The sequence below is a fragment of the Hyperolius riggenbachi genome, chromosome 1, assembly GCF_040937935.1.
Source record: "Hyperolius riggenbachi isolate aHypRig1 chromosome 1, aHypRig1.pri, whole genome shotgun sequence".
NCBI classification, from domain to species: domain Eukaryota; kingdom Metazoa; phylum Chordata; class Amphibia; order Anura; family Hyperoliidae; genus Hyperolius; species Hyperolius riggenbachi.
In genome coordinates, this window is record NC_090646.1 from 50,353,146 (window position 1) to 50,368,224 (window position 15,079).

Genomic DNA, 15,079 nt, shown 5'->3' on the forward strand with positions numbered 1-15,079 from the left:
CCGGAGATCAATGAACGGGAAAATCCATTCCCGTTCGTTGATCTAAGCCCCGCAATGATCCGCTGCTCTCCTATGGGCAGCACAATCATTGTGAGAAAAAACTCACGTGTCCAGCCTCCTTATACTTCCTCCAAGCTTCTGGAAGGAAGCTTGGAGGTCGCATTAAAACAAAAAGTTACTGTGGCCATCTTGTGGCCAAATAGTAAACTACACCCTACACATTTTTCACATACAAATAAATGATTTTTACACAAAAAATTAACTCATTACCTCCCACACTCCCCATTTTTTTTTATGTAATTAAAAAAAAAATCAAAAATTTACAATTAAAAAAAAATACATAAATAGTTACCTTAGGGACTGAACTTTTTAAATATTTATGTCAAGAGGGTATAACACTGTTACTTTATAAACTATGGGCTTGTAATTAGGGATGGATGCAAAACTGAAAAAAATGCACCTTTATTTCCAAATAAAATATTGGCGCCAAACATTGTGATAGGGACATAATTTAAATGGTTTTATAACCGGGACAAAAGGGCAAATAGATTTCATGGGTTTTAATTACAGTAGCATGCATTATTTAAAAACTATAATGGCTGAAAACTGAAAAATTATTATTTTTTCCCCACATTTTTCCTATTTTCCCATTAAAACACATTTAGAAAAAAATAATTCTTGGCATAATGTCCCACCTAAAGAAAGCCTAATTGGTGGCGGAAAAAACAAGATATAGTTCATTTCATTGCGATAAGTAATGATAAAGTTATAGACGAATGAATGGAAGGAGCGCTGAAAGGTGAAAATTGCTCTGGTGCTCAGGGGGTAAAACACCTCAGTGGTGAAGTGGTTAAAAGACCAGGCCAGATGAGCCATTATACATACAATATAATATTTATTTTTAAATCTCCAAATGTGCTCATTTGGAGATTTATAAATAAATATTATATTGTATGTATAAAGGCTCATCTGGCCTGGTCTTTCGTACACCTGAGGGAGGTGAGTCCACCCACTTCCTTCCTTTTAGACGGCTTTTAATCATTTTTATTTTTTTTTGGCGCCTCTGTTATCCTCGTTTTATTAGCTATCCAGTCCACCCTTGGTGGAGGGGTGTATCCCTATCCATTTCTATCTACAGAGAGCGACTTTTTAGACCTGAGTGGGGTCAGGTTATAATTCTCCCCACCTGCCTATCCAGTGGTCGCCTATACGGTGACCCACACTTGTGAGTATATTTTATTTACACATAAACATCCTGAATTATTGAAAATACTATGTTAGATTGGGCTCTCGGTTTTTCACCTTTTGGTCTTTCAAGTCTCATATATTAAAATCAGTTCCAATTTTATGGGAACAGTATATCACACATATAATAAATGTTAATACTAGTTTTACACCACACAGTTATAAAAATGAACGCAACATCAATTACCTTATTATTTGCTCTTTAAGACCCCCATGAAGGAAATGTCTGTGTGTCTTATGGACCAAATAATGCATTAAAGAGACACTGAAGCGAGAATAAATCTCGCTTCTTGTCTCATAGTCAGCAGGGGCATGTGTACCCCTGCTAAAACACCGCTATACTGTGGCTAAACGAGGGTCCCCGACCCCCCAACCCCCCCGTGCAAAATCTACGACCAAGTTGGTCGTAGATTTTGCTGCTCTTGAGGCAGGGCTAACGGCTGCAGCCTTGCCTCTCAGCGCCGTCTATCAGTGGCGCATAGCCGCCTCTCCCCCGCCCCTCTCAGTCTTCCTTTGCTGAGAGGGGCGGGGGAGAGGCGGCGATGCGCCACTGATAGACGCGCAAGAGGCAGGGCTGCGGCGGTTATCCCTGCCTCAATCCAGAAGAGGGGATGCGCTCGGAGGGGATTTCGGGGGGTAAGGGACCCCCGTTTAGCCGCGGGACAGCGGCGTTTTAGCAGGGGCACACATGCCCTGGCCGGCATCAGGTCTCTCCCTTATCCTTCTCCCTCCCCCCCAAGCTAATAGTGATCCTCTGGGGCCTCTGTAGAGTATTGGCAATAGAGAGCATTCACCTGTCCAGCTAACTAACTCCTTCCTTTCTTTGTCCTCCTAGCTTCATCTTCACTGGTAGCCATTCTGCATGGCATAATTATACACATGCTGCTGGGTCATGGAGAGGGGGCACCAGCAAGGATGAAGATCACACAGCTTGATGGAGTAGTGCACCAGCCAGAGAGATCAGTGTGCCCTGCTGCCGCTACTCTGCATGGGTCCCATTGATTTCTATTAGCTTTGAGAGAGACAGCTTGGGGGAGAAGCCCCAGAAGATGCTCCTGTACTCTGGAGATGTCCCTGGTTTAGAATATTGTTTGTCAGGATTTCCTCCTCTAAACCTGGTTGTGTCTTATGGTCAAGTGTGTCTAATGGAGCTATGAATACAGTGGTATTCCTTTCCCAGATTTAAAGTGGATCCGAGATACACTTTTACTCATTGCATAATTGTGTTCCTTTCATATAGTTTATAGGGCATTCCTCAAGCCAAATACTTTTTTGTTTGTTTTATTACTCTAATTTCCTATAAACTAAACAAGCCACGCCCACAGCTTCTCCAGTGCCTTGGCACTCTCAGATCCATGTAGCAAGGGCTTATGGGAGCTCAGTCTGGGCAGGAGGAAGAGGTGTTACCAGCCAGAGATTTCAGAGGCAGAGGGGAGGAGAGAGGAGAAGGGAGTGAAGTTTTCACAGGCTGAGGGCTGGAGATGCAGAGCAGCTTGCCTGTGTGTAATGATCACAAACAGAACAAGGCTGCCCTCATTGTATCACAGGAAGAAATAATCATATACTGCTGAAGCTGTTTGAAGCTAGATTTGCTGTGTAAACTATCTAAACTTTAGATTAGATATATAGACGAGTTACTTGTTATAGTTTGTTTTTCATCTTGGATACACTTTAATTTAATAGTTACATGGTCTCTACATGTCCTTGGAATTAAGAGAGTATGATGTTGCATTTTATCTGTGCCTATGTTGTATTACTTGTATAGACATCTATTGTGTATACTGTTCCTAAAATCCAACCTATGGCTGTACAATATTTGATCCCTTTGGGTCCTTTTTAAGTGTTTTTCATTAAAATATGTCCTTTATTGTGTCCAATTTTTGGTTCAGCCTTAAAATTCCAAGGACCTATATTTTTGTCACTGTTTCAGTACATGGAATGAGCATATGTTTACAGATGTTTACAACTCATTGTAGGACTTATAGTAGTCTTCATAAAATATGCCAGTGATTTGTATTTTCTTTACATCCTGTAGAAACATACAACTAGTATGACAGTATGATATTTTTTAGTGTCAGCAGGAAAGAATACAGATATCTCCTTGCATTTATATTTGCCATTGATGAGATAAACAAGGACCCAGATATTCTGCCCAATATGACTCTGGGGTATCATGTGTATGATTCCTGTGGAAGTGTGAATAAAGCTATAAAAGATGTTCTGCAGATCCTGTCTGGGCACAGGATGACGGCTCCTAATTACTCCTGTATGGAACATGGAATAGTGGCTGGATTTATTGGTGATCTCCAAACTACTACAACTCTACGCATCGCACAGTTACTGAGTTTATATAAATACACGCTGGTAAGTGCAACCTGGTGTCTATAGCAGGTGTAAGAAACACAGGGGTTCCTCCAGAGCTGAATAACTGAGTCTTATAGCTGCACTGAACAAAGTGACACAATGAAACTCATTTACATAGTATTGAAAAATGAATATACAGTATGATATGGGCCAGTTAGAGTTAGGAAACACTAATGCTAAAATTGCACACCAGGACCTTTGCCTGCGGTCTTAATTCATTGGACTTTGGGAACACTCATTCATCTTTGCTAAACCTATTCAGTTGGTGGCGTGTAGTGATAGATAAACATTGCAAATTAACATTTGTTGACTGTTAGAAATTGCTTTTAGTGAAAGTTGAACAGATCGAACGTTTGCGGCAGATCCCTTTGACTTTAATGGCAGGCAAAATTTAAAAACCTTCAGGGCATATTTTCAGCCACAATATATTTTAAAGAGAAGGAGAGAGAGGAGAAGAGGCCGGCACTGCAGTCAAAAATTTATTCCATGGTGTAAAAAAAAATTCATGCAGAGGTAATACATGTAATCATTACAATCGTGTGTCATACCAATCTGAAGGCTGTGTGGGTGGCGGTGGGTGCTGGGCAACCAGTGCCCAGCACCCACCGCCACCCACACAGCCTTCAGATTGGTATGACACACGATTGTAATGATTACATGTATTACCTCTGCATGAATTTTTTTTTGACACCATGGAATAAATTTTTGACTGCAGTGCCGGCCTCTTCTCCTCTCTCTCCTTCTCTCTAACAGTATGTGGCTTATCTTTTGACCAGAGCACGCAGCCATAGCCAGTGGTGTGACAGGCAACGTGGGGTCTACCAGCTCCTTGCTTAGGAACCAAATTCTGCTGCAGTGCCAACCTAAACAACCTCCCCATCTACAATATATTTTAAAAAGGTGGCAAAACTGTATAAAAAGGCATTTAAAAAGTTGTCAAAAAACGTGGACAGTGGCATGAAAGAGGGGCATCAATGGCAACATTTCCCCCTAAAAAAATATATCGTTTACACAGAGGCTTCTTTTGAAATTGTAAACATAAAAAAAAAAAATTCTGCTTGTGCAGTTTGAGCCCTACACTACACTACAAACTCAACAGTGATGTAAAACTCTTCGGGCTTGATTCACTAAATCATGATAACTCGACTGGAGATGTCCTGGCAGTCAATGGATAGAAATCAGGATTTCTAACTTTTACAGGCTGTACATCATCTACCAAGACAAGACCCGAGCAATCGGATGCCAAGAAATCTAGGGTCCACTTAGCACATGTGTCCTGAAACTTCTCAAGATCAGGTATCTCAGCCTGAGAACAACTGCCTGTCTGACAAATGTCCTTGTCTGATCTGAAGTGCTTTTTAGACAAGCAACATTTGTATCGTGCTTTTCTCCTGGCAGACTCAAAGCGCCAGAGCTGCAGCCACTAGGACACACTCTATAGGCAGTAGCAGCATTAAGGCGAGTTGCCAAAAGTCTCCTACTTAATAGGTGCTGGCTTACTGAACAGGCAGAGCTGAGATTTTAACCCTGGTCTCCTGTGTCAGAGGCAGAGCCCTTAACCATTACACCATCCAGCCACTTTTTAAAAGTATGGATCTAATGAATGTGTTGACATCTACTAGGGTGTCAAAAACATTAAGATGGTATGTGGGAGAAAAAGACAAGCCCTTGGACAGCAAGGCTAACTCAATCTCTGTAAAAGTGTAATCAGACAAATTAACCACATTGACCGACGTATTGAGCATGGGACTTAGTATGACCTCTGCAACAATGTTTCACTCCCGCCCTTCTCGTTTTTAATCTCTTTTGCCTCTCTCTGGGTTCCTCTTGTGTCTTTTGAAGTAAGTAGCCCTGCTCTGCACGTTTTTTGGGAGGTGAAGATATTGCACTCTTGGCCTGTTGGACATTAGAAGGCATGTTAGCTAATGGAGAATTTGGACCAGCAACAGGGCCGGATTTGTAATTTTTACCGCACCCAAGGCCCACTGTCACCAGTCGCCCCCTCCAACTAACAGCACCCCCCCAATCAATACACATGTGCAAAACACAATCCCCTCCCCAAGCTAACACAGATCCGTAACAAAATAAATCTTCTTACGTCACACCGTTCCAGGACTGGGTCGCTCTCTGGTTAAATAAATCACTTAATTGTGCAAGCATGGTCATGGGCTACCATATCCATACTGGGCATGTGGAAGTCAGGTCTGTGCATGCCCAGTAGAACTAGGTTGCTTAGCATTTTTCCTCTGTGCACAGGCACTTAATTATACTGGGCATGTGCGGACCTTACTTGTGCATGCCCAGTTCAAATGCGGTCACACTTGCACACTGAAGAAACCTATTTGAACAGAGAGGGATACAGCACTGGAACGGTGGGGTACAGGAAAATATGAGAAGCCTCTAAACTATCCAGAGGCTTCCCATTACTAAAAGCTAAGCATCAGTTTGTTTATTTTATGTGTTTCAGGTTGAGGTAGGGGGTGAGGAAAAAAAGGATAGAGGGGGTGATCAGAGTGAACAAGTCAGCCGGGGCAAGGTGAGAATTGAGGGGCTAGCCAGGACAGGTGTTTCAATAGGGGCAAACATAAAACCGCTCCCAGCACGCCCCTCTATAAAGGCACTACAGTTGCCAGCATACCCCTACCCCTCCACAGAGGCACCACAGCTCCCATGATGCCTCTTCCCTTCCAGAGGCACCACAGTTCCCAGCATGCCTCTCAGTCTCCATAGGGTATTGGGTTGTCCCCGAGGGCCACAGAGCTGGCTGCTGGGTCCCCTCTAATGTGAATAGTGGTCCCCCGGGGTCTCTGTATTTTCAGTGGAGTGCATTCAACTGTCCGGCCAGTGTGCTTCCCCCATCGTTGTGCTCCATCATTGGCATGTACTGTACATACTCATATGCTGCTGGGCTAGAGACATAAAGGAAGATAGAGCACAGAGAAGCACGCCAGACAGGTAAATGTGCTGCTCTCCGAATACGCTGCAGAGGCTCCAGGGGACCACTAATCACTTTGGGGGAGACAAGGTGGTCTACACCAGCCAGCCCTAGGGGATACAAAATACTATATGGAGGAAGGGAATGGAACTGTAGTGCCTCTATAGAGGGCGCAAGGCTTGCTGGCAGCTATGGAGACCCTATAGTGGGGGATGGGAATGCTGGCAGCTGTGGTGCCTCTATGGTGTGGGACGACATGCTGAGGGGGAGGGGGCAAATACTACCTTGGATAAAGGGGAGGGAGGGTGTACCCACAAGCATGCAGTCACACCAGCAGCAGATAATTACGAGCAAGCAATCACAGCGCCAAAAGTTTAGGAATGTCAGGAATCCGATCACCCAGCAACATGATGCCTCTCTTCTGTGCACCGTGGAAGGCTGCACACAGAACCCTGCTTCTCCCCATCATGCGAGTTCCAGTCCAGTCCCGGCCAGTTGAGCTAATCAGCTGATCTCTCTCTCTCTCTCCCCCACGTGCTTTCACTGTCATCCTGCTTCGTTGTCGGGGCTTAAAAGGGAGAAGGGACAAACAGTGGCTGTGGTTCTATCTGTGCATCGTGATCGCTCTGCCTGCTGCGCCCTGGGGTTTCTGATCTGTGTCATCCACAGCACGTGGCGAGACCTCCGTGTAGCAGCAGAGGTTATTCCTTCCCATGTCTGTTCGCTGCTTCTGGTCATTACGTTCCATATCAGCTGATCAGATCACATCAGCCACGTGCTGGGGCGCAGCAGGCAGAGCGATCTCTGTGCACAGAACCAGGGCAGCAGCTTCCTGACTCATCTGTAGCCGCCCGCTGAGTGCGCACACAAGGACAAGCTGCAGTGTGCAAAGCGGGCGGGTGTGAATGACTGGACCGTGGGAAGGGTACATGTTGCGGGTAGCTCCCCACCTGCCCCAAGCTATCGTCCGCCCTAGGCAGGGGCCTCGGTGGCCTGCCCCTAAATCCGGCCCTGACCGGCAACAAGGGCCCTATCTAAACTACCGGAGGTTTCTTTATGAGGACCCGTGCTGTTCATCCAATATTCGGATATGCAAACTACCCAGATAATCCGAACTATTTTCACTATCTGAACTTAGATTCGTATTCCAGATATCTGTCTGAATCCAACTTGCACTATCCGAGCAAACTCTGATTTCTATGTAAAATCCGGACGGATAGTAAGTTCAGATACCCGAATAGAGCCTTTCAATGGCAAAATTCACTTCGGAGGCATAGAAAGAGAATGAGAGAGAGAGAGAGAGAGTTTAAGAAGCAATCTAAGCAATTTTAAGACCACTTCCGGTTTTCTATCCGGATATCCGAATTAATTCGGATTTCCCGGATAATGGGTTCAGATATCCGCATCTATTCGGATTCCAGAAAGTTTGGATTCGGATATCTGGGTATCCGGATCCGAATTCAATTCGGATTTTGAAAAGGGGTATCCAAGCAGCACTGATGAGGACTCCTATCCTGTGAAAAGCTGACTTTCCTCCTATTCCTAGATCGTGATCGACGTGGGGTCATGCCTGGTGACCTGGGAGTGGCCTCCCATCTGCCCCACTCACATACTGTAGTCATTGGTGTCCTGTAGATACTTCACCCTCTTGGTTTCAGTAATCAATGCATCCAATTTAGATATATTATCACGTATTTTTTGTGTAATTCATCATACTATGTAATGCATTGTGCTTAGTTAAATTATAGCTTAATTCCGTAATTTTCAACCTAATATCCACAAGCTTATTCTCCTCATACTTAATAATTAATCTCATCAAATTAAGAGAGCAGTCTGTGAATATGGTGTTCCATTCGACCACAAACTCATCACTATATATAGTAGTCAGGATTTTTTAATTCGTAGTCCTTGTGGGACAATTTCTTCTGCCACGTTTTGTTTTAGATAATAGGATAACAGAGGCGCCAACAGGATAAAACAACACTAAAAGAACTTAAAAACCCATCTTGGTAATAGAGGAGGCAGTGGTGGACTCACCTCCTCCAAGCAGAACATACGACTGTGGATTTTCAGACAAAACAATTGTATTGGATACTCCAAGTAAAGTGCAATGCGTTTCACGGGATACAAACCCGCTTCATCAGGCAATAACAGATAGGAGTAAACAGCTGTAACAGAGACAATAGAGTAAATGGAACTGTAGTGCTTTGGCAAAATTCATTTTGATTATTCAGACATTGATTTGGCTATGAATATATTTCAATAGTGGCATAAAAATATGTTGCATAAATCTGCATGCATATGCATGAACCTGTGTTTGAAATACATGCAATCAACAGAGAATTGTGGTATACAATAGCAAAGATTTTTGAGTGTGTCCACAATGTTTATAAGACCTGGACAACAGGAAGAAAAAAAAATTGATGTTGCATAAATTTGTATGCATATACATAAACCTGTGTTCAAAATACAGTTGACAGAGTAAATGGGGTAATGGGCGGGATTCAATGAGAAAAGGCCACGGTGGACAGGAAGTACATTCATTTGGCTATGAATATACCTCAAGAGTGGCATAAAATACGTTGCATAGATTTGCATGCCTATACATAAACCTGTGTTCGACAAACATACAATTGACCGAGAATTGTGGCAGGAATTAGTATCCAAACTATTGCTAGTTTTAGTGTAAGTATGAATCGCACAGTGAATTATACATTTAAATTAAATAAAATACAATAGCAAAGATTTGTAACTGAGATTAAGCTTATATAAAAGGACTAATGAATATGGAATCTAGTAATTCGAACCAATATGTAATGGTACCCAAAAAGGTATTAAAATGTGCCTGTAGAGGTAAAGGAAAGATTGGACTTACCATCTGCCAGTATCATCAACACTGAGCGCCTCTGTGCTGGTTGAGGATGCTTTAACATGTTAAATAGAGGAGGTAATGGACGGGAGCCAATGGGAAGATGCCACAGTGAATCAGGAAGTGACGTCAGGAATGAGACAGCAAAAAAATGAGATGGACTGTGTGATGTGCCAATAAAGTCGCACCGGCAGTGGATAAGATATATGGGAAGGGTGCGCCGATAACGGCGCATTAAATTAAAAGAAAAAAAGAGTGTGTGTTTAAGTAACATAGGTGTGCACATGTGCACTAATGACCCAGGTAGCCATCTTAGTGGAGGCACAATTGTAAGAAGCAGTAACAAGCTGCCATATGTTTTGTTTTAGGGTTGACAAATCCCACCAAACTTTAGTCTTTTTTACTCATTAAGTCCTCAAGCTGTAAAAAAACAATTCTGAGACCTACATCTAGTTGTATATCACAGATGTCAGATCTTCTCGAAAAAACCATGGCAAATTTGTTATAACGATCTGGGTTAGAGTCTAAGTCTCTCATAGGGATAACATGCTTCTCATGAGGTGGTGGATGTTTATCCAATAATTCCTGTATAGCAGTGTCCAAAGGAGTGTTTTCATCATCATAAATACGTTCTACAGGTATGTGAGTAGGTAGGCCATTGGAAGCCATGGCACCTTCAGGGCAGAAATGTTCAGAAATAGAATCCACACCATGAACGGCGAACAAAGTACTTGAATCCTGCCCCCCAGCTGCTAAACTCTCAGGGACTCGAATAGGAAAGTCTGTGGATGTGATGGGGAAATGTAGAGAAAGTCTCTTTACCTGTTTGGATGCTTTGATGCCCCGATGTAGTTTCTCCATTAGACTTCTCATCAGATCCCTGCAGTGTGGATGCAGGCTGTCCTGTGTACGTGCCGCACCTGCTGGGGATTCAAGAGGGAGGGAGGCCCTGTGGTGGAATTGCTATTGTTTTGGCCTCGCACCCAAATCCAGTCCTTGCCATGAGAGATTGTCCGCAATGAGGCTCAGCAGAATTACGCATATCGCCAATGCTTTCCCCTGGATACATCACTTCTGGTTCCGCTATGGGTCCTCCCGACTGCTCCGTGCAGCTCGCCTGTGACTCCCAGTATATCCTTTGAATACCAGCGTCCACTGAAGCCTCCAAATGGCCAGCACCAGGACCACCTGACAGCTGCAACACAGGAACGTTCCCGTCTTCTGTCCAATGCTCCGAGAACCTCCCAGGCTTGGTAAGCTGTCATTTGGGAGCCTTGCCACTTAGGTCCATCTTACTACAAGTGACATATTTGTACATGCCACTTCCTACAGGAGGAAGACTGTTAGTGTTGCTTCTTAAGTTGCCCTGTTCCTTATAAGCCATGAAACAAAAGTACAATGAAAATGAGCCAAACAAAAAGTGATGGCCCGGAACAATGTCTCCCAAAAAGCAGTCAGTTTTATTCAGGACATGTCCTCAAAGCAGTATAAAGTACAAAGCTGACCTTTTTCAAGCCCTTCAGTCCTGAATTTGTCTCATTTTCATTGGGCTTGGCTGCCTAGGGTCCAGCACTGTCTCTCACCCTGCAGTGAAGCGGTGACTCCCCCCTTTCTCTTTATTTCACTCCATTATACCAGTGCATACCTTCCCACTGTATTTGTGTGACAGCACACTCTATTATATCAGTGCACACCTTCCCACTGTATTTCTGTGACAGCACACTCTATTATACCAGTGCATACCTTCCCACAGTATTTGTGTGAGAGCACAATGTATTATACCAGTGCATACTTTCCAACTGTATTTGTGTGACAGCACACTCTATTATACCAGTGCATACATTTCCATTGTATCTGTGTAACAGCACACTCTATTATACCAGTGCATATCTTCCCACTGTATTTGTGTGACAACACACTTTATTGTAACAGTGCACACCTTCTTACTGTATTTGTGTGACAGCACACTCTTTTATACCAGTGCATACCTTTCCATTGTATCTGTGTGACAGCACACTGTAATACCAGTGCAAACTTTCCCACTGTGTTTGTGTAACAGCACACTCTATTATACCAGTGCATACCTTTCTGCTGTATCTGTGATTGAACGTACTATACCATAGCTTTGTTTGTGGGTGACACTGCATACAACCAAAAGCCCTTTTGAGGGCTCATATTATATGTTGTGTGTGTGTGTGTGTGTGTGTGTATGTGTGTGTGTGTGTGTGTGTGTGTGTGTGTGTGTGTGTGTGTGTGTGTGTGTGTGTGTGTGTGTGTGTGTGTGTGTGTGTGTGTGTGTGTGTGTGTGTGTGTGTGTGTGTGTGTGTGTGTGTGTGTGTGTGTGTGTGTGTGTGTGTGTGTGTGTGTGTGTGTGTGTGAGAAAGAGAGAGAGAGAGAGAGAGAGAGAGAGCGTGAGACTGCATACAGGCCAGGCCACAGTCATTGCTGGGCCTTGCAGTTCTACTATCCCCCTCTATCTATTACAAGCCAGCACACTGTCTATCATCATAAGCTGTGCTTAGCTTCCAACTGTATCTGTTATCAGTGATGGGCAGATACCTCAATTCACAGATTCTACTTATTTGGCCGTGTTTGAAAAAAATTAATCACAAAATGTCCAAATCTGAAATGGATTCACAAACTCCACCCAGATTTTTGCTGTGAATGAGGCTATCATGGCTAATCACGGCCGTGATCCGTATTTTCATTTAACATTAATAGCAAAGCACCCATACATGCTAAAGTCCCCAACATTGATTGGATTATAAAGGTGATAAGGGGCTACAACTTAAAAAAAAATCAAAAAGAACTTTTAGTTTTTGAGAAAATGGATTTTAAAGTTAAATCAACACTTTAAATGTGGCTATTAATTGGTAATAATTGGTTTTAAACAGGGAAATACACTTTAAGCAATCACAGAGGTGATGGTGAGTCCCAATGGCACCTAGCGGTGGAGGTATCTTTGGAGGAGGATGAGTGGCCGACGCCACAAAAACACCAAGAGAGGTTATTTGTAATTTTTTTTTCTTGCAGCGATAACAATGACATGGCAGCAGAGTTGTCCGTGGACCCAGGCGGTGGGAACACAGTAGTGAAATAGAACTTTAGCGGCAGCAGGAAGAGGATTAAAGAGGTCAGTGCGGCAGCACAGAACAGGGGCGCCGCGAGGCATAAAGCGAACCAAGCGGTCGCTTGGGGCCTCAAGATCTTAGGGGCCTCGGCGGCTCCGTGACGTCGGCGTGACGTCACTTTCTCCCCGCAGCCCCGCGGGGCTGGCACTGGCAGAGCAGAGCAGGGCTACGGGAAGATGGCCGCCGCCGAAGCCCTGCTCTGGAGACTATGTCTCCAGTGCAGGGCTTCGGGTGGCCATCTTCCCGTAGCCCTGCATGAATCAGCGCGGGAGATTGGAGGAGGGAGCCAGGGAGGGAGCTCCGTGGGAACTGCGCGCCTGAGGAGCCGGCCGGGAGAGGAGACGGGGAGAGAAGACTTCTGCCAGTGCCAGGTGAGTAAATTCTTTTCTTTGTGCAGCCCTAATTGCGATTGATTTCTGCTGAACTGTGCCCTAATTGCGTTTGATATCTGCTGAAAATGTGGCCCTAATTGCGATTGATTTCTGCTGAACTGTGCCCTAATTGCGTTTGATATCTGCTGAAAATGTGGCCCTAATTGCGATTGATTTCTGCTGAACTGTGCCCTAATTGCGTTTGATATCTGCTGAAAATGTGGCCCTAATTGCGATTGATTTCTGCTGAACTGTGCCCTAATTGCGTTTGATATCTGCTGAAAATGTGGCCCTAATTGCGATTGATTTCTGCTGAACTGTGCCCTAATTGCGTTTGATATCTGCTGAAAATGTGGCCCTAATTGCGATTGATTTCTGCTGAACTGTGCCCTAATTGCGTTTGATATCTGCTGAAAATGTGGCCCTAATTGCGATTGATTTCTGCTGAACTGTGCCCTAATTGCATTTGATATCTGCTGAAAATGTGGCCCTAATTGCGATTGATTTCTGCTGAACTGTGCCCTAATTGCGTTTGATATCTGCTGAAAATGTGGCCCTAATTGCGTTTGATTTCTGCTGAACTGTGCCCTAATTGCGATTGATTTCTGCTGAACTGTGCCCTAATTGCGTTTGATATCTGCTGAAAATGTGGCCCTAATTGCGATTGATTTCTGCTGAACTGTGCCCTAATTGCGTTTGATATCTGCTGAAAATGTGGCCCTAATTGCGATTGATTTCTGCTGAACTGTGCCCTAATTGCGTTTGATATCTGCTGAAAATGTGGCCCTAATTGCGATTGATTTCTGCTGAACTGTGCCCTAATTGCGTTTGATATCTGCTGAAAATGTGGCCCTAATTGCGATTGATTTCTGCTGAACTGTGCCCTAATTGCGTTTGATATCTGCTGAAAATGTGGCCCTAATTGCGATTGATTTCTGCTGAACTGTGCCCTAATTGCGTTTGATATCTGCTGAAAATGTGGCCCTAATTGCGATTGATTTCTGCTGAACTGTGCCCTAATTGCGTTTGATATCTGCTGAAAATGTGGCCCTAATTGCGATTGATTTCTGCTGAACTGTGCCCTAATTGCGTTTGATATCTGCTGAAAATGTGGCCCTAATTGCGATTGATTTCTGCTGAACTGTGCCCTAATTGCGTTTGATATCTGCTGAAAATGTGGCCCTAATTGCGATTGATTTCTGCTGAACTGTGCCCTAATTGCGTTTGATATCTGCTGAAAATGTGGCCCTAATTGCGATTGATTTCTGCTGAACTGTGCCCTAATTGCGTTTGATATCTGCTGAAAATGTGGCCCTAATTGCGATTGATTTCTGCTGAACTGTGCCCTAATTGCGTTTGATATCTGCTGAAAATGTGGCCCTAATTGCGTTTGATTTCTGCTGAACTGTGCCCTAATTGCGATTGATTTCTGCTGAACTGTGCCCTAATTGCGTTTGATATCTGCTGAAAATGTGGCCCTAATTGCGTTTGATTTCTGCTGAACTGTGCCCTAATTGCGTTTGATTTCTGCTGAACTGTGCCCTAATTGCGTTTGATATCTGCTGAAAATGTGGCCCTAATTGCGATTGATTTCTGCTGAACTGTGCCCTAATTGCGTTTGATATCTGCTGAAAATGTGGCCCTAATTGCGATTGATTTCTGCTGAACTGTGCCCTAATTGCGTTTGATATCTGCTGAAAATGTGGCCCTAATTGCGATTGATTTCTGCTGAACTGTGCCCTAATTGCGTTTGATATCTGCTGAAAATGTGGCCCTAATTGCGATTGATTTCTGCTGAACTGTGCCCTAATTGCGTTTGATATCTGCTGAAAATGTGGCCCTAATTGCGATTGATTTCTGCTGAACTGTGCCCTAATTGCGTTTGATATCTGCTGAAAATGTGGCCCTAATTGCGATTGATTTCTGCTGAACTGTGCCCTAATTGCGTTTGATATCTGCTGAAAATGTGGCCCTAATTGCGATTGATTTCTGCTGAACTGTGCCCTAATTGCGTTTGATATCTGCTGAAAATGTGGCCCTAATTGCGATTGATTTCTGCTGAACTGTGCCCTAATTGCGTTTGATATCTGCTGAAAATGTGGCCCTAATTGCGATTGATTTCTGCTGAACTGTGCCCTAATTGCGTTTGATATCTGCTGAAAAT